The sequence below is a fragment of the Rhyacophila brunnea genome, unplaced genomic scaffold (genome assembly GCF_057557595.1).
Source record: "Rhyacophila brunnea isolate RB1 unplaced genomic scaffold, BYU_Rbru_1.0 scaffold_5, whole genome shotgun sequence".
In the NCBI taxonomy this organism is placed as follows: Eukaryota; Metazoa; Arthropoda; class Insecta; order Trichoptera; family Rhyacophilidae; genus Rhyacophila; species Rhyacophila brunnea.
The window spans coordinates 39,254,784-39,274,091 of NW_028233170.1; the positions used below are offsets into that span (position 1 = coordinate 39,254,784).

Sequence of the window (19,308 nt, forward strand, 5' to 3'; positions counted from 1 at the left end):
GAAATACAAAAGCCGATCGCCAATGTAGCTCAATTTAGAAAGCGCTTCAGTGAGTATTAAAAGCCATTAGTTAAAATTTGTCGTAATTGAGTATGATTCTTTTAGCGTTGTGGTCAATGTCCGTGGGCGCGATACCCGAGAGAAGCAGCTTACTTTTTTCAAAAAGATTTTTTCTATTGGTTATAATATATTTTCTCATAAGTGTTTTCAAAATTATGTATGTGAAACATTTTCAGTTACACACGTGAAATAAAATTGTTTAATCGGCAAAACTGAATTTCATTCCAATGTTCGAAAATATTTCGTGTTGTTTTACTTAACTTTAATTTAGTTTAGTTGCATTGCTAGCTGTACAAAAAATATGATGTACCTTTGTCCATTCAACTTGTCTAATTATTATGGTTGGTTGTATTTGACTGTCTATCCATGTACAATAATGGACGCAGTATTTTCTTTCACTACATGCAGTTATAGCTAAAATTGTAATATAATGTGAATACTAAGGTTTCGATATAAATCGAATATGTTTCGTTATCGAATTGTTCAAAGTTATGTCGTGCTTGATAATAAAACAATACATTATTACAGTTTCAGAATTATCTTGGCGATATCCGCACATTTAATAATATTAGCATGTACCTATACATGCTTTTGTCTTGACCTCCCGGGCGGATTCTTTACGAAAAAACGCACAGGCGTAACGATAAATGAAGTCACAAAAGTTGCGCGGCCGCGAGAGCTCCAGTCGGCCGCGAACGCAATTTATTTTATTTTCTTTCGAATTTGGACAACCAGCATTCAGAGAATCAGTAGGCAAACCATGTTCTATGTTTAATAATTTTAGCCGTCAGGGTTTAATTTTTTTGTACCTATTATTATATTTTTTGGAATAACATTTTTTTGACCATGTCCGATCCTGATAGGATCATTTGGGCCGTGGTTTGTATTAACAGATTTTATTTTTACGAGAAATGGATGTCAGCCACTTGCTCAACCTATTAGGTCCATACTCTGAGTCATGCACAAATTGAAAAACAATATGTGTACTTGCTAGACCCAGGATTCGAACCTGGGACCCTCGACACTATAGACCGGCGCTTAAGCCATGTGGTCATCGTGGGTAATTAAATTAATTTTATTGTATTCATTAATTACCTATATGAATCTAAATTTGAATAATCTTTTGACAATTGCTTTTTGCTTCAGCATATAGTCAATTAATCATTCGCCTTGATAGCTTTTTTCAGCTTCACTTTTATATATTAATATGTAGGCTACGATATATATCATCATCATCAGCCTGAATCTATCCACTGCTAAATGAAGGCCTCTCTAAGCTGATTCCACTTTTTCTCGGAGAGTAGCACAACGTGATATGGAGAGGTGCATGCTGGGCATAACGCGAAAGGACCATAGGAGAAAGCTGAAGCCACGGCTTTCCATAATATGGTCCGTCTTCTACATATTTAATTTGGTTATATAATCGTTCTTGTTTATTTGATGGTGATGTAAAGTCTCGGAAATTTTTCTACAATAATACTTATGTGAGAGTTAAATAAATATATTCCGAGCGTACAATATTATTCCTAGTACCTACTCGACCGCGAATCTATCAATACTCGATACTTATATTATGAAATAAATAATATTATTTCATTATGTCTACATGTATTTTCCAGCATATTTAATGATAGGTGTGCATTTACACATTGTCCTACAATCATCTAAGAGGAAATCTGTATACTGAGCACATCAAAACTCATCGTCACCGACCAGACAGCGTTTTTTTTTTACATTTACATGTTTCTTTATACATTTACATGTATAAAATCTGCAAGCTTTACGTTTTATGTTAAGTGGCTTATCGCATACAAACTAACCGTGGTTCTAATATAACAATGTCTGTCAAATATACATACATATTATCTGTCATTAATTTTACACAGATACTCTTAGGCCATGCGCAGACAATATGATCTGTAACTATAGCCACCGATAGTTGTGACTCACTGTTTGCATATAAACGTGATCAACGCATTTAACAAACAATGTGAAAAATTCAGTATGATGACCACCGATACCTGTAGTTAGTAGTTGCAATTTTCTATCATTCGTCTGCAGTGTAGTGCATTATATAAACGAATCCAATAATTTATTCATGAAAGAATTACGTCTTTGTAAATATGAACCACCAAACGCAGCGCTTATTCCCCCGCATCGATCCTTTTGCAGTAGGAAATGTAGAAGCCAGTCAGCGCGGTATGCATACGCGGTATGCGTGCGCGGGGTATAGATGTGTAAAGGCAACAAAAAGACTGCGTTAATGGGCGGGCAGCCTTATCTGGTATTCGATAATATTTACATGACACATTGTACATCTACTAAACTCTTAGGCATAAAGCCCATTGACGCAGCGAGTGCGGCGCTCGCGCAAAATTTCTACAAGTGGCGCGTAAATCATCGAAAATACAACGTAATCAAATACGCCAGCGCACACTGGACTTGACGATGCCTTCTGCCCCGCCTGCCGCATGAGTCACCGTTTTTCGCTTCTCGGCGATACGATTTAATGAAAATACAAAGAAGTCCATTCATTGAACACGGCTACCAAAATCACGCTGCTCGAGGCGTAGTCGATCGACGAGCGAGAAGCAATTATTTAATAACAGAGAAGTCTTTGTTTAATTTTATTCCGTGTCCTATATTTCGCTGGTTGAATAATGTCGTCGTAAATATTAATTACAAGCCCCGAAATAATATAATATTTTTATTGCTTTGTTATGAGAGACGCTGTAATAATAATTATTTTGTACTGCTTGGGCCGCTTATAACATAGGTGAAGGGTAATGCGCGGCAAGAGACGTGTGATTATGGTTATGAATAAACGATTCATACGCCGACTTCGCCCGCTCGACGCGTTCTATGGGCGCTATCGCTTATACTCTTAAAAAAAACCTTAAACTCTTACCTTATTTAGTAATGACTTACTGTTTCTTAGTTACTTTACATTCCAGCCTCGGAGTATATAAGGTAAGTACATGATCACGTAACTTTCCTCGGTCCAGTGCCCTTTGCTATGCCTACAGCACGTAGAACTACTGTGTAATATCGCTGTTTATACCTAGAGCCCATGCAATTCATTATTAACTAACTAAAATTAGTATAAGATATAAATTTTCTAGGTTTTTTTGATAATAAATCTATATGCACATGATCAGCTTTCATCAGATTCAGATACAATATTAAGGTGACGCATCAGTGAAACGCCAAATAATGTTCAACTGTACGCGCGACGAAAATTTGTACTTGCTTCGCATTCATTGAGAAAACGTGGAGTCGGACGCACGTCACTTTGCTGCGTGATGGCGACGGGCCAATTAATTCTAAAATCGTGTAAAGATGACTAAAAACTTTACCCATTTACTTTAAAAAGCAAACATGTCAATGAATATATTATTATTGATACTAATAGAATAATAAACAGAACATAAAATGGACGTATGTTGGATTTATATGAGAAATAATATTTCGTTTGACAGGCGTCATTTTCACCCGCGACCCGCAATCCGCACATCGCCTAGCAACGATCTTTTTAGACCGTGCCTCAACTAATGCATGGCCTTAATCTGAAATGTTTTCTTATTGTAATTGACAGGTAAATTATTATTGTTTTCGCTCCTACGCGAAGCATACATATTAAGTATCTCAGTACAGTTGGGGTTGTGTTTTTGTTTACTTGAGAAATTGTTGTTGACCATCCAACCTAGAGATTCCCAAACTTATTTGGCCCACTGTCCCCCTTAAAAAAATACTCAACGCTCTCTTCGTAGAGTTTTTTTAATGGAAATCAAAAAATAAATAATCAATCTACATATTAAAAAAAAATACGATACGTCATACTTTTATTATGATATTTATTGTTAATGCCAATATGGGTGGGGGTCATAGAAAAGAGATAATATATGATGTGAGAGAAGGATTTAGACTGAATATATCAACATTTTATCTAGGTGTATATGTATTTACGAGAAAACGAACGATTTATACCAACTCTTAAATCTTGTGTACACTTACTTGTATACATTATTGAATATTTACACTAGTCAAGATATAAATAATTACAAGATAAAAGAACTTTTTATAATATACAACTTTTTTAAATTTTGTGTTGAATTATTATGCTCAATATGCTCACACTTGTACTTGATATGAAGTAAATAAAAAACAAACAAACAAATATAGAATACTGAAATGTCATTTTGACATTTTATTTTGATTTCGTTCGTTAGTATGTATTAATAATTTAGTTGCTAGGACCAACCTCTTAGCAACCATTAATAGTCTTTTACTTTTTACGGATTTTTCTGAAATAACTTTCCATACGAAACAGAATTAACTGAAAATGAATTCAATTCTGCCTAAAGATGGCCAAAAGTAATAAAAGAAATAATGTGGCATCGTGTTCTGATATATTCTAAAAGTTTAAAATGTCTAGCTAGTCGGGAAGTTAGTTAAAAATCGATTGCAAGATTTGTACTGGACAAACAACCACCAGACAAACAAGAATACGAGATAATAAAAACGTTGTAAAATAGAGAGAAGCAGAGGACCGTGAGGGGTGGACTGTCTTGCTCGCTCAAAAAATTATATATGTATATATTATAATAGGAGCGGAGCCTAAAGAAGCCAAACGTGATTATTGTACTTTAGTTTGTTAATTTCGTATCCTCTCTCAATTCTAGATGGAAGTGAATTGTATTAATTAATATAAAACACAATTTATGTAGTAGTAGCTTCGCCAGTTCCCACGCCCACGATGGACGAGCGGCTTAAGCGTCGGCCTATATATTCGTGAGTCCCGGGTTCGAATCCTGGCTCTGGCAAATACACATATTTTTTTTCAATTTGTGTTTGGAGTCAGAGTATGGATCTAATAGGTTGAGCAAGTGGCCAACATCAATTTCTCGTAAAAACAAAATCTGTTAATACAACCTCCACTCTGTGGATGCCCATGTGATACTCTAAGGATCGTACATGGTGAAGTAGTAATAGTAGTAGCTTCACTACTTTCACTTATCTTATTTTCTGTTAACAACTGATGATTTTTGTTTGATTTGACCGAAGATAAGATTTATTAACTTTCAATCGTCAATATTTGTGTTCGGATTCCTTTTATTCAACTTCAGTAAAAATATGTTCTGATTTATATTCCGGTTCCCTTTTCTTTTAGTTTATAAACTTTCCGAAAATTGCTCGAAAATAGAGTGTCATGTAAATTACGAGCCACTCTGCCGCGCCCGCCATTAAGGTCCCACAACCGTCAGGAGGCTTTCGCGGAAGTGTTTTTTAACCGGCCAGCTTTTTCGGAGGCTTTTGCGGTTTTCAAAAACAAACTTTTGCTTTATTATTCAAACGCCACCTGCGGCGTTCACACGCACCTCCTCGAAAGTCTTGTGCATGGGAAACTCTGTCATCTAATTGCCAGAACGGAAATGTGCTTTCGCCACCCGAGTCCCAACACGAGGACCGCTTACCATATTATTTAATAATTTAAGACTTTTAAAGCGCTTTTAACACTGCCGAATCCTACTTAATCATATTGAAGGGGAGAAAATTTATATTCACTTATTAAATACTTTGTTTATATAATGCTTTATCGAATCTCAGCTACCTTTTGACAGATTTTCTTTTTTCTTGTTAAAAATATTTCATATTTTTACTAGCGTACCTACTAAAGGTGGGAAAACTGGTTGATTTTGAAGACTAAGGGCCGTATGTATGAGATTCCCAAATTCTTTATAAGCTATTTAACCGATTTTCGATCATATAGCGTATAGCTCTGTTTGTGATGTAAGCAATCTGACGTCACACGCCATTCAAAATGGCTGCTTCATCTGTCACTTTCAAATGTCATTTTAATAATGCATTAATTATAACAAACCATAACAAGGCCCTCGTTCATTTTGTAGACTCTGTAAAACATTTGCGAACTTTAAAAACAGTTCCTAGTCGTGCTGTTTACAAAATACGTATAATTTTGATCCCTAGTCTATAATGTAGATAGTACGTAACTGATACAATGCCTCGTACCTATTTCGCTTACAAAACGAAATATTTCTCATCGAGAGATAAGATGGATTTACCTAAGATTACGATAAAATATCTCCGCTAAACGACCGCAAACTATAACCTATAACTAAACCTACTGTTGTATCTGGCATTAAAATATGCAATTGGAAGCATTCTGCATTCTTCAAAATATTATGGTACCTACCTACCTAGTTAATTATTGTAAGATAACTGTAATAAACAAGGCACAACTCTCAAATACACTGGATACATCATTAGTGTCATTCGGTGATTGGTATAAATGATAATATTATACAGAGATCATTACATATTATCTAAATCCATTTGCATTTCTGTCATTTATTCTTATTCTGTTTTGACATCTCATAATTGAAGTGAAGTTAGTCATAATAATATGTATGTATTCAGTATTGCCACCAAATAGAAATGTTTACTGGCAATACTTTATCCTTTCGTTCTGTAGAATTATAAAATAAATGTGATAAAATAACTGATAAATTATTTAAAGCTCATAATAATTATTCATTTATAATTATTAAATTTATATGGTACCGTTCGCACACTTTCAGACACATTTATAATTTCAAAATTTTGAATTATTGATCGGGGATTAAAATTTTATAAGATTGCTATTATACGGACACCATGACACATAATGACGTCACATTCGTGTCGTCACTTAACAACGATTTACGTTTGTACTCATGCATACACACGTGCAGTATATAGCCTATAAGGTTTTTGGGAATCTCATGCATACGACCCTAAGGCATAAAGCCCATTGACGCAGCGAGTGCGGCGCTCGCGCAAAATTTCTACAAGTGGCGCGTAAATCATCGAAAATACAACGTAATCAAATACGCCAGCGCACACTGGACTTGACGATGCCTTGTGCCCCGCCTGCCGCATGAGTCACCGTTTTTCGCTTCTCGGCGATACGATTTAATGAAAATACAAAGAAGTCCATTCATTGAACACGGCTACCAAAATCACGCTGCTCGAAGCGTCGTCGATCGAAGGGCGAGAAGCAATTATTTAATAACAGAACTCATTGTTTAATTTTATTGCGTGTCCGATATTTCGCTGGTAGAATAATGTCATCGTGAATATTAATTACAAGCCCCGAAATAATATAATATTTTTATTGCTTTGTTATGAGAGGCGCTGTAATAATAATTATTTTGTGCTGCTTGAGCCGCTTATTACATAGGTGAAGGGTAATGCGCGGGTGGGAGGGGGCCTACTCAGTAGTGAGCGCGTCGAGCGCTTTCTTGGTGGGCTTTATGCCTAAGTATACTTACTACCAGTATAAAAAATACTTAGTATCGAAACTCTTTCCAAAATGCATACTAGTATAATATGAAATATCGGCTTCAATAGAATCGCTAAAAAATACACTGAGCTCGGCTTTTCGAAATGTCCCGTTTATTATAAAATTTTAAACACATTTTAAATTTATGTTTACGTAGAGTAAAGCTTCAAGTCTTCGTGACATCTCTTGGTTTAGTGTCTTAATTTAAAATAGTAATTATAAATAGTAATCGTGAAAGTGTTTTTCATTTTATTTCACTGTACAAACATATTATACCACTTAATAAAATTGTAGAATTTACGTAGTTTTTTTTTGTATTCGCTGAATAATATCGTTTGATTTCTTCGTCATTTTCGCAAAGGAATCTAATTCGTGGCACATTTTACCTTGGGTATATTGTAGGTTGAATGATGGAAAATTGGTTTCCAATCTCATTACCGTTTCGGGCGTACCTTTCCCTAGTACACAGGTGGCACTCTGCCAGTCCCGGATTACGCGTTTTATTATCCAATAGATTTGTTCGGATTAAATGTCACATTGAGACGTTCTCTCCGAAAGTTTTTTTTCCACAGATCGCATTATTAAGTTTACGTTCGCATTTATTCTTTATATATTCGAGATATTTATTTTCGAAAGGTACCTAATCTTTTCGGATCGTTTTTTATTCTTACATTTTTTCGTACGAGTATTAAGTTATCACTTCTTTACTTTCATTTATTTAATATTGGTGGAGCTTTTTAAGTGGACTGTAATTATTTATAGGGAATATGAGGAGGTCGGATCTAGTGGTGGGGGCGATGGAACAGAGTGGCAGACACTGACCTTTGTGATGATTTATGATGGCTCCGTGGTCTGGTTTCAACTTTCGCTCGAGCGGTATAGTTGTTTTGGGTCACCCGGTTCGTACACTCCCGCACTATGAGTCTGTATCTATTGAGTAATTCACGTATGCGACGGAAAGCTATTAGAAGCCCGCACTCGTCCGCTTATGCGATGTAACTCAACGTTCTTTGTAACACCGTCTCTCCTGACCCGTGATTGCGTATTGATTGTCTGGTGGCAATAACACTGGTGATTAGGAGGGGGGTGAGGAGATAAGGAGTGAAATGGGAACAGAAATGGCCCAACCAAATATAATACGAGGGTGGGTCAATAAGTCCTTAGAAAAGCCGACAGGTGGCGCGACTAGTACTGTAAGCGGTTTGTTTTCATGCAGCGGCACTACCGATTCAGTATGCTGCGAAGTTTCAATCAGATTGGTCGGGTTGTTGTGTGTTTCTCGTACATTTAAAAAAAAAATTTGCTTGTGGAAAATGGAAAAATGGAAAATGGAGAAAATTGAGTTTAGAGCTGTTATTAAACATTTTAATATAAAAGGGTTAACAGCAAAGGAAATAAAAAATGAGTTGGATTTAGTTCACGGCATATCTGCTCCTTCACTTGCAACTATTTATAACTGGTTAAATGAATTTAAACGTGGTCGTACATCAACAAAGGATGAACCACGCTCAGGACGTCCTGTAGAGGTGACTACACCAGAAATGATCAATAAAATCCACGATATGGTGTTAAGTGACCAAAGATTAAAGTTGAGTGAGATAATTGAGGTTACAGGGATCTCAAAAGTTAGCGTCATTTCTATTTTACATGACAAATTGGGCATGAAAAAAGTTTCTGCAAGATGGGTGCCGCGTTTGCTCACAGTCGACAATAAACGCAATAGGGTGGTGGCCTCTAAAGCCCTGTTGTCGCTCATGCAACGCAATCCGGATGAATTTTTTCGTCGCTTTGTGACTGTAGATGAAACATGGATACACCACTATACTCCCGAGACGAAAGAACGGTCAAAGCAGTGGATTGCGAAGGCAAACCATGTCCAAAGAAGGCGAAAACCGTAAAATCAGCTGGTAAGGTTATGGCTACTGTATTTTGGGATGCACGTGAAATTATTTTCGTTGACTATTTGGAAAAAGGAAAAACAATAACAGGGGATTATTATGCATCTTTATTGGACCAGCTAAAAAACAAAATTGAAGAAAAACGGCCTCATTTAAACAGGAAAAATATCCTCTTTCATCAGGACAATGCCCGTGTTCACACATGTTTACGATCAATGCCTAAAATTGAAGAATTGAAGTTCGAATTGGTCGACCACCCACCGTATTCGCCAGATTTAGCCCCCAGTGACTTTTTCCTTTTCCCAAACTTAAAAAAAATGGCTAAGTGGACAACGTTTTTTTTCAAATGAAGAAGTCATCAATCGGACAAATGCTTATTTTGAGGACCTTCCAAAAACTTATTTTTCTGACGGTTTCAAAAAAATTGAGAAACGTCTAACCAAATGTATTGAGCTCCAAGGAGATTATGTTGAGAAATAAAAAAAAATACAAAAATAAAAACTGTTTTAATGCTTTTTTCTAAGGAATTATTGACCCACCCTCGTATATCCGTTTTTAATGATATAAAATCACGATAATATTAATATGTACAAAAATGTGTAGTGGTTTCTTATATAAACCTACAAACTGTCGTGTTGTTGTCTATGGTCATTAAGACCAAAGAAAATACGCAAAAACGGAAAAAGAAACGGTTGCATCTCGACTGTCCTAGAACAGTTGCATTTTGGCCTTTCAACAATGTAGTCGACAACGCGTCTTTGTTCGGCGTCACACTTAATCTAAACTCCAAATTATAATGTAAGTATTCCAACTCAACCAATATAATTGTGCCAGTCATTCCATAGTGCCGTGCATAATTTAAATTTATTATCACAATATAAAACCATGAAAATACCATCTCTGTGTGGTATTCATCAGGTCTCAAAACACTCCATGTCACGCACACATCCGCAACCTTCAGAACAGATATACTACCTACCATCTACCATAAGCATCTACATATTACCCCCGATATAGGTACATATTTGAAACCACTAAGGAATAAATGTCCATTCATAATTATTATAAGCATGTAGCTATGCGTAACGCAACACGACATCACAATGTGCATATTGGACATTACGCGGAAAGATCACATATTAAACCAATGCACAAGGAGACAGACAAGACTGGCAAGAGTACATGATGTGATAGATATCGCCTAGCTGATGAAATAGCACGATGACGTTATGTCACGTTATGACCGCGATAATGCGTACTATCGGCAGTAAATCCATGCACGAGTAAACGGGGTATTATGTCAAATTCTCATTCAGTTTTTTGCACTCGAATCTATCGGATGTAACAATGAAATTGCTCATCTAACAAAATTGATTATTAACTTCTACAAATCAATTATTTATTATATAATATTATGATTATTACATTCCATTTATAGCAAATCTCGCACCATACTACATTTTCACCGTAGGGAGTAGTTTCGGGTAGCTAATATTCTATTTAATACGATAAGGGGATCATTACATAGCTCGTATAGTTCATATGACGTATAACTTCCTTTCACGTGCTACATTCGTAACATACTGCTCCGAAGACCCTTCTCAATATCTTATTTTTAAAATACTTGTCATTATTTTCCCATCAGTCTTATAATGTTTCTACGGACTGTGTAAGCAGGTACCCAATTTCCTTTTCACTGTAGGAATGCATTCACTGAAACATAATTTTAAGTAGCACCGGAAACTACATTATAAAGCCTTTTATACTCGCGTCTTGAAAATATCCACCGGAAAAGCCACTTTCACTTGAGATGCCTCTCAGGAGCAGAGCGCACTCATAACTTTTCCATCGAATAAAACGCTGAGGTTGCGTTTACAACATTTTGCATGCCTTTGCGCGAAATAAATTTTTGATTGTTCATTTACTTTGATTCAGAAGAATGGAAGAACTTTTCTTTAAACCTGTCGTACATTTCCCGTTTAAAAATATATCTGATCCGTCAGGTCAATACTGGTTCAGTAATGATTTCGTCTCTTTATCAGTGTGAGTCTGAGGTAAAATTTTCATTGAATGGACTAGTAAATTGAACTATTTGAATACTGCAATATGAAATATTTTTTGTAACTTGCGCAATATTGATCAATTTTCAACTATTATTGATGCAGCATGTACAAGCTTGGAATATGTGTAAAAAACGGGATTAGCGAATCTTCAAAATCTTAAAAAAAGTTGAACCGACTTGGATTTAGACCGTGTTTAGGAAAAAGGGCGTAACCCACACAGAACAAATTTTACAGGAGAGGCAAAAAATGTTTTTTGAATGATTTTGGTTTAATATTAATAATAAAAAAAATAGGCATAGATATTGGGTGCATGATGATTGATGATTAGGTGTAATATCTTTTCGATCTACTAATATCTACTAAAATCATTACAATTGAGGGTAAATGCTTTTTTCCTTAAATTAAAACTCAATTAAAACCAGAATTTAGATAATAAATCGGCATTTGCGGCTTACTTCCTTTTTACAGAACGTGTATTTAGTTGTATACATTGTTGATATCTAATAAAAGCACTTTTCGAAACATCGAGTGTTACGCCCTTTTTCCTAAACACAGTCGGTTTTGTAATAACTACGCTTCATCTGAGAAATTTTGAAAATATGTATAGAATTAAAATAATTGTACCTATAAATAATGCATTAAAAACTACTACAATTTGATACGTATAGCTACTTTCGATTCTAGTATATTTAGGTACCAGTGGCGTGGGATAATGACGTTTGCTCGTCATTTAAAATATAAAAAGTCAAAACGAATGTTTATCACACAAAATTATACAACGTCACATAATCAAAATCGATAATACTTTTTAGTGCTGTTAGAATATATATATATATATTACATATATACCATCTAATTTTACAGTAAATACATAATGACATACAAGTTATCGAGAATTTTGAATATGTTCCACATCCACAGCATCTATGGACCGCACGTCACTGAAACTATTATTTGCCATTTACGGTGTTTTTAGTCATATACATTTGTTCACGCATTTCATTTATCTTTACCGGAACCAAGGTGAATATCGTCCAGTTGTCCTAACATGTAGTGGAATCACTTAAGCCAAACTTTCAATCAATAAGATAACTATTTTCAATGATAACCAGATGCTAAAACAACCCAAAACAATTATCCATGGTTTTAATAGATGTTTTTCTTATTTCCAGATTGATGCACAGTTGATTGTACCAAATACTACTTTTAAAAGGTATGTCAATAATATTGTATTTAAAAATCATAAAAAAATAATGTCCTATCTGTATTATATTGATCATTATGGGCATTCGATCAATTTCTTTATGAAGACCCTTTTTACTCCCTGTCACTATTCAGCTTTTCATTGCCTCGGACTATAAGTTTAGAGTTATAGCAAGAGAAAATATTCCTTTATTTGGAAATAATTCCCTTAAAAGGAAATCTTGAATCTCGTTAACTGGTACAGATATGACAAAAGTATTCTTATTTGAAACATTTGTATATTATTATAGAAGGTAAAACTAAAAAAATGTTTCAATTGATCAATAAAATCAATCTTTAAATCCAACTCGACACTATTCCTTTCTCTTGTACGAAATCAATCTAGTTATCAAATTCTAATGGATTCAAGCTCTGTACTATTCCATTTAAGTCGTAAATGGAATAGTACAGAGCTTGAATCCATTAGAATTTAAATTCAAATTCCATCAAGTACCTTCGGTCGAAAGTATTAATATTATTAATCTAGTTATCGTTTGCCCTCCAGCTTCCCGATTGTTTATTTGACTCTTCCATCCTATATACATGGCCCAGACATCTAGGGCAGCCAAATTTTATGGATTGTACGATGTGCGAGCTCCCGTACAAAGCATACAGCTCTTTATTATATCTTTGTCTCCAACCTGATTTTGTCTTTAATAGGTCCAAAGATACCGCGCAGTACGCTTTGCGCTCAAATGAGTATATTACTAGCTCCATGCTTTTAATCATCTACCAGATTTCGATTACTTGGCTAACAATACAAACTGTTAATAGAGGGTCAAAGGTAGGTAGGTATACGATAATGTAGACCCTCTCCAAAGCGTTGAAAGTGATCTGTCTGGCCTTCTAGTAACTAAATGATATTTAGTTACAACCATATATTATTTTATTAATAAAACTTTTAAAATCATAAATATATCTCATTATTTAACTCCATTAATTCCCAATACATTATCATTGTTCCCAGAATGGACGATTTTACACCTCTTGAGTGTAGTATTTTTATTGTTTATAATTACTAATGATCTATTATTAGGGTTTGACGATTTATTATAGGCTTATCGAGTGTATTATAGATAAGGTAGGGGAGTTTTTTTACAAACACTTTTTTTTAGAATTATTAATAACAATGTCCTTGCTTTTTAGTAAATGTGGTTGTTAGTAAATTTGAACAATCACAAACACCCAGGCTTAGAGAAAAACACATAAATGTTTTTTGTCATGACCGGGAATCGAACCCAGAACTCTCGGGTGAAAGGCCAGCGCCTTATTCATTGCACACGAGAGCCGCCTATTGTGATTTTTGACTTAATACGTAGATGATAAAGTTTTTACCTAGTTTATTGTATTGATTTGTTATATAATTATTCGTTGTCAGTGTATATTTGCCTTTTGATGAGTGTACACAGTGCCTGAATATGCCGAAAGGCGAAACCCGGTTCGCAAAAACCGACTCAAATGGAAAAGTACAAAACTAAATCCATTAGAACATAATATATTATTGTGTTTTCTCCATATTAAAATTCCTAGTGTGCTGGTTTTTATATATGTCGTTGCGTAAAACTCAGATGAATTTAATAAAAGAGAGTGATAACTATGTTCAACGAAATTGCTTCGGGTGTTGATATATTCCACCTACGTGAGAATGAGTTTAGGTGGATGTTGTTTTATAAATTCTTAAAATAGGGTCTGCTTAACTCATCCGGTATACTTCCTTGTACCTATCTAATTCATCTACTGATATATCTCTTTTTTTATGTAATATTGTTATATTTATATATCTTTGTTTCTAAATGTCATGTTGTGAACGTCTTAAACTTATAATTCGTAATGTCCAAAATATGTAAAAAAAAAAAAAAATTGAAAAAAATTGAAATTGAAATAAATTGAAAAATATTAGTAAAAATCCCATGATTCATCTGCACTGCACGATAAAAAATAGATTATTCACTTTAAAATGCTTTCACAGGTTTGCTTTTTGTAATAAAATGGATTTTTTTCGCAAATTTCCGCAGACGATAATAATGTTACAGTTCACCGTTGTTCGTTAATCTCTCTCTCTCTTACCCCAGTTAAGCTTTTTCTTTGTTTCATTACCTCTTTGCGTAGTTGAACCCTAGCCCGTATTTACAGTCATAACCATCCCCGTTACTGAGCTTAATTTCAGAGAGAAACCTTGTTTAAGGAACGAACTCGAAATTTCATCCTGCATATCCAATTTCCCCACAAAGAGCAGACGTCTTTGGATAGTTTAATCATGTGATTAGAGGGGTGTAATATAGTGTATTTAATCATTAACACATTCATTCCCAGAAGATTTGCTGTCTACAGTATTTTAATCTTCTTATGCGTGTAACTTCTTCAATAAAGTTTATTTCCGAATGGCATGCAGAAGACTGCGATGAGAGATTTAAAAATAATGGCTGGTATATGTGAAAGAAGTTACTATAATAATTAGGTTCTTTTTTTATGGACAGCTTTCACATTTTTATAAGACCATTACAAGCATGGATTTTCACGGTTATCCATTAACTTTTAAAGCGGGGAGTTGCTACCCGAGGCCCCAGCGGTCTCTCGCCATTGTTGTGTACTTTGTGCGAATGGCGAGTCATTTGAAATTTATAAAATTTAACCAGGCATGTTTAGATCTAACAATTACCATTAAGATGGCATGGTTTACTATTTTATTCGCTTTGTTTCTCTTCGGATTTTCTTCTTCTTCTCTTCTTCTTTCACCCTGTCACGACCCAGCATCGGGGCATAGGGTAAGCACAAGTTCGCGCCACTTCCCTCGATCTAACGCCAATTCTTCCGCCTCCCGCCATGCCAGACCTGCATCTTGTAGATCGCTTTGTAGCACTGTTGCAGGGTGAGGGAGGGCTGGCTGCGATGACCGGAAGTGTAAGCCCGCTTCCATTCTCTTTTTTTGTTCTCTGGTCGTATCTTCACCGTATATGTAATAGGAACCTGCATAGGCATTAGGCATTTTTTTTCTTTAAAATAGCGCTTTTTATTATGCATTTATTATTCATTAAATATTATGTTAACTCTGTAGTGGTTGGTTTATATACGTATATGGAGCATGACCCATTTTCTACATTCCCTCTAGTGAAACTCAAACAGAGTTTGAAATGACACGCGATATCTTCACAATCAGAAATTAATTAAACCACCTATGAGGAGCATCAGCCGTGTATCGTCGATTCGAATTGCATTTCAATTCAATTCCCCGCCCGAGTGTTTCACGTGAGCACAATGCCGAGTACTTTTAAAATACAATGCTTAATTAAACTGATATCTACTTTTGACAGCTCCTCCGCTACAATGATGTGTCGACGCCAGACAATTATTTATCTTTGATGTTAATTAAATCTCGAAAGCTATTATTCCGGGTATGGGGGTGTCGCTTTTCATGCAAACAAATGATTTTGTATAAACTTCATTGGGCGGATTCAGGGGTACGTATTGTATTTCGGTTATAGCCACCTGCCCTGGAACAGTAGCGTACACAATAATACAGAAATTGAATTGTTGTACACAGGTATCTCCACTGTTAGTATCCTTATTAATAAATTTGTTCTTCAAGTTCAGTAAATATACCATATGTACATTCTTTAACTACCAAACATAGTTCTAGTAAAATATCGATACATTCTTCAGTCGATACTGATATATTATTCTTAAAAAACCAAACACGATGATTTAAATAATTTGATTCTAAATTATATAAATATAAGGTTATGCCAAAACAAATTCATCTTTTGTATAAGTAGAATTTTGTGAATTTTTCGAAATATATGTTTAAGGTGATGACTGACTTTGTAACTACATAGTGCAATGACGAAAACTCCATACTAGGCGATTACTTAAAGCCTACCTTCTGAAGAAAAATATTATTTAAATGCATATTGAATTATTTACATCACTTGATTATTTTATATTCTATAAAAATAATTTTACTTGCCACCGATACATGCCGTATATGTAGGAGTGTAGTATACAGATTACGAATCAATCTGAAGAGGTTTAAAAAATATACCAAGGCGCGCCATCTGTCTTGACGTAAATAAACGTCGGATTATTTCTCAAGGAATTGTGATATATTTTCGTATGGACTTTACGTCACGTAACCTCAGTTTTTCCAAAATAATTAATAATTAGATCATTTAAAAAATAATTTCGCATATCAATAGATATAGAATCTAGCCAACCTCTTTCCAAAAGTCACCCTTCGTCACTAACATAGTGAGAATACTCACTAATATAATTTATATATTTTTTTTTAATTATTTTTAAATTAATCATTTTCACCGCTCCACAGTTGGTTTTTATTTGTGTTTTAACAACCATAGTTTGTTATGTATCAAAATTATACATCTATCTACGCGATAACATTGTTCTCTTAGTTATATTGTGTCGTTCATAAAATAACAAATTATAATTTATTTTTGTTCCGTTTTACCGGCTTTAATGACAATAATTTTCTTTGTAATATTTAGTTATATGTAGGGTTGGGTTTCGGGAATTTCCCAACGGGAATTCTCGAGAAATTTTCGAGATTTTCTATCCCGAATCTCGAGTATTTCTGGAAATCTCGGATCTCGAGAATCTTTTCTCGGGATTCGGGATTTCTTTATTATCAAATATTAATTGAAAAAACGATTTTCTATATGAAAAAAGTGGACAGAAAACACAAACTGTTCAAAGATTGATCGAGGCATTTAACACAATTAAGCCAACGTCGACTGAAAATGAGCGCAATTTTTGCAACATCAGGGAATTTTGTGTTTTAAAAGCGTACTCGATTGTCAGACAGTCTGTGTTTTTTGAAATTCTATTTTAATAAGTAATGTTTTGAATTACATTTGTTTTCCTACTTCTATTTTGTCTGTCTACTTACATAAATAAAAAAAAAACATATTTTTTTGGAATTTGTCTGTTTTTACACTGATTTTAGTATTTTTACAGTTTTTTTTTAATTTCCCGATTTCTCGAGAATTTTTTTCTGGAAATCCCGAATCTCGAGATTGAGATTTTCTCGGGAAATACCCAACTCTATTTAGTTATATGTATGTTATCACTGGTTTTATACAACATGCAACTAAATATCTACGTTATTCATATGAATGACACTGGCAGCATTTTTAGTGGAGATTTTTTACTATATTTTTAATAGGTTCAGGGTGATTCGCGTGCCATATTTCTGTTTTTATCATTTATTTAAATGATGAAGAATTATTGAAACGATAATGTACTAAATTAACTAAATCATCGTCGAACGTAAATATTGTAACAGTGCAACAGGCAGTGTTGACCTGTGTGTCCCTGATAACTATCTTAGAAATAGAGACCATCAATCGTTTATTCTCCCAAGGTGCAGAACCAACCTGCCACTGGTAATGCCAATTAGGAGAGTGATAACTATGTTCAACGAAATTGCTTCGGGTGTTGATATATTCCACCTACGTGAGAATGAGTTTAGGTGGATGTTGTTTTATAAATTCTTAAAATAGGGTCTGCTTAACTCATCCGGTGTACTTCCTTGTACCTATCTAATTCATCTACTGATATATCTCTTTTTTTATGTAATACTGTTATATTTATATATCTTTGTTTCTAAATGTCATGTTGTGAACGTCTTAAACTTATAATTTGTAATGTCCACAATATGTTTTAAAAAAATGAATTGAATGAATTGAACAGCTTTAGATTACAAAAGATGTACAATTATGCGTCAATTACATACCTCAATATAAAGATTTAGCGAATATATTGAACCCCTTTGCATTACCTACGCCGCTGCGCATAAATCTGAAAGGCATAAAATATAGACAGGATGTTCATACGTTTCGTTACTAGATAATAATACATACACACTTTCCCGTATATTCGCAGGCTTTGTTGGATAATTTTATTCTCGAACGGGTTGCAACCCGTCTGCCCTTGAGTCTGGTAGCCTGTCCTAGGGTTTACAATTCCGGGATCCCGTTATATTGTTTCATGCCCAAATCTTTATAATTAGTTTTTAAATGATATTTGAGAGAAAAAAATATTTTCGACAAGTTTGTATACTCAACATATACTAATAACGTATACTAACTTAAAATAACATGATGTATAGGTAAATCGTTTTACAGTGGCACCATGGGTACGGCAATGCGGCTTTCAGTTGTAGTGGTATTGTTTGCTAGCATTGAAACAGGCATTGTCGCAAGCAATTCAATACACGCGCGAATCCCCTATGGTGCCACTGTAGAATATTAACTATAGGTATGTCAACGTTCATGGTATTCCAGGATCGGCAAACATATCCATAAATAATAAACCATACTTGTCGATATTTACTAAATAAAAATATCAATTAAGAATGTGCTACCTGCTATTTGTTAAAATTCTTTTATATTTCTTTGTTAGTCATTCGTCATCGGCGTTAAACCCGAATTTTGGTCCACCAGGAAATAAATCCACTTCCCTCTATCTGCTGCAAGCTTTTTCCACCACCTTAGCTTGAGGAATTCTGTGTGTCTCTTTACATAGTCCAACCACTACAGTTTAAGTATCTCGACATTCTTTTTTGGTGGTTGGATGTCTTTCATCCTTTGATTAGAGTGATTGGACATTGCCTGCCAATTGGAGATGACGAGGGCTTGTCATTCGAGACATCGCCTACATACATTTGTTATAATAAGTAAATTCATTTTAT

General features: G+C 34.6%; 1 protein-coding gene across 1 annotated transcript in view; it reads left to right on the forward strand.

The window, feature by feature from the left end:
• Positions 1-19,308, forward strand: part of LOC147066403 (uncharacterized) — a 1,036,129-nt gene that overhangs the window by 665,880 nt on the left and 350,941 nt on the right. The window contains exon 6 of the mRNA XM_085955214.1: positions 12,536-12,576. The gene's annotated coding sequence lies outside the window, so the exon portion shown is untranslated. The remainder of the gene's footprint in view (positions 1-12,535; positions 12,577-19,308) is intronic.